Source organism: Nerophis ophidion, linkage group LG22, assembly GCF_033978795.1.
Source record: "Nerophis ophidion isolate RoL-2023_Sa linkage group LG22, RoL_Noph_v1.0, whole genome shotgun sequence".
Taxonomy (NCBI): Eukaryota; Metazoa; Chordata; class Actinopteri; order Syngnathiformes; family Syngnathidae; genus Nerophis; species Nerophis ophidion.
Genome location: NC_084632.1, coordinates 13669178 through 13671677, shown reverse-complemented (window position 1 = coordinate 13671677; position 2500 = coordinate 13669178).

Here is a 2500-nt window from a genome sequence, read left to right as displayed (position 1 = left end):
ATGATGTAAATGAGGTGTGGTTGTATTGTATATTAAGTGTCCATGCAAGGACATTTTTAGACTTTTCTTTATTTTATTACGTGATATGGTATGATTTTATTGTAACAATTTTATTGCATGATTTTTGTGTCCCTTGGCAATTAGCTATTTAGCTAAAATCTGGTACAGAACATATTTGTCTTTGCGGTTAATGTTTCTGTGCATTGTCCCTTCAAATAAAGACTAAACTAAAGTTAGTTTTTCTTTTTATAAGGCATGCTCTACCTCTGCAGCCTTGTTTGTCTTCCCACTCTCTCTTTCATCTTTTTTTTAATGATGTACACAGTATTCTGTCCCTGTCCTCATAACCAATGTGTTATTGTTACGGACGTTACAATTTCTTTTTTTTTTCCCCCCGCCCTCAACCGTGGTGTGAAAGTTGGCGATTTCTTCGCTTCTGCCGCATTTTCCTGATGCGTACACATGTCTGCGGCCTCTAATTGCAAGGTTATTTTCTTCAGAGAGAATAAAAAAAAGGTTTTGCACCCGACCAGCCAGACACATCTTTTTTTTTTCTTTTCTTTAAACCAAGCTGACAAAAAACAAAAACAGACTGGATCTAAAATAGTGAAGCTAAGCAATGCGGTGTGACAAAATAACGGGTCATCGGTTGCCTAGCCTCCAAAAAAGGGTGCCGAATGACGTAGGCGCACACCTCAAAAAGCTGTTAGTCATAATATTTAACCTCTACTGGTTTTCTCTTTATTCTTCTGTTATTGTTCTACCTCTTCTTCTCTGATGTCCTGCCAGGAAAGAGTATCTTGTTTGACAAATGACTCTTTGGGATTTCCTTTTGATAAATTGGACACTATACTATACACACTTTTACGTAGGTCAAACACAATGTTTCGGGCCCCGTTTTGCGTGGAGAAGTGCATTTAAAATGTCTATTTTTATGTATGACAGGCTGAAATTTTAACACAAATGTATGACGTAGGTGTATTGGTTTCTGTGGCGCACAGTGTTAGTTCTTGTTTTGAAACACAGTGGTACTGGATTTCAATACTGGTTGTGGATAAATTAGGGATGGCTTAAGTCTGTTTTTATATTTTTATTTTGCTTCAAAAATATATATTTCCCATAAATCTGTTTTAGTAGGTTTTAAGGTTTTACTACTTACGTATAAAATACTACACGGTCTAGCTCCATCCTATCTTGCCGATTGTATTGTACCATATGTCCCGGCAAGAAATCTGCTTTCAAAGGACTCCGGCTTATTAGTGATTCCCAAAGCCCAAAAAAAGTATGCGGGCTATAGAGCGTTTTCATTTCGGGCTCCAGTACTCTGGAATGCCCTCCCGGTAACAGTTCGAGATGCCACCTCAGTAGAAGCATTTAAGTCTCACCTTAAAACTCATTTGTATACTCAAGCCTTTAAATAGACTCCCTTTTTAGACCAGTTGATCTGCCGTTTCTTTTCTTTTTCTTCTATGTCCCACTCTCCCCTGTGGAGGGGGTCCGGTCCGATCCGGTGGCCATGTACTGCTTGCCTGTGTATCGGCTGGGGACATCTCTGCGCTGCTGATCCGCCTCCGCTTGGGATGGTTTCCTGCTGGCTCCGCTGTGAACGGGACTCTCGCTGCTGTGTTGGATCCGCTTTGGACTGGACTCTCGCGACTGTGTTGGATCCATTATGGATTGAACTTTCACAGTATCATGTTAGACCCGCTCGACATCCATTGCTTTCCTCCTCCAAGGTTCTCATAGTCATCATTGTCACAGACGTCCCACTGGGTCATTTTTGTCACCGATGTCCCACTGGGTGTGAGTTTTCCTTGCCCTTATGTGGGCCTACCGAGGATGTCGTGGTGGTTTGTGCAGCCCTTTGAGACACTAGTGATTTAGGTCTATATAAGTAATCATTGATTGATTGATTGATTGATAGTACAAAACGTGCATCAAATTAAATTAGGGTTTAATTAAAAAAAGTATAAAAATGGTTTAACACAAATACAAAAGAATGACGAAATGTTACTTCCGAATATAATTATACTTAGGGCCCCAATTGTCATGACGTATGCCGCAGGTCATGCTTTTTGTTTCTACTTTGTTCAGTTCTCACTTCTTTTTATATTCTGGTTCTTAGGTGCGCCGATCACTCACACCAGTGTCTGTTTTATTGATTGGTGTCCCCACCTGCTGCCGCCTCTAATCCAGCCCGGTTTTATACCCGTTTCGCCGTTCACTCGGCGCAGGTCGATGTATGTTCACGTTTTTTTCTTAACGCTTGCTACATGCTCCTGTTTAGGCAAAGACTGTTTAGCTTTGTTGTGTTGCTAACTCGCACAGTTTTTTCCCGTGCTTTCTTAGACTTGGACTTACTCAGACGAACTTTAATTATCCACAGGGGAATTTTTTTCCACACAGTAGCTCAGTTACAATGATGGAAAGTGTAAGGATGGAGAGGACAATACATTAATAGACTAAATATAGCGATATAAAATATAACATGTATACGTAC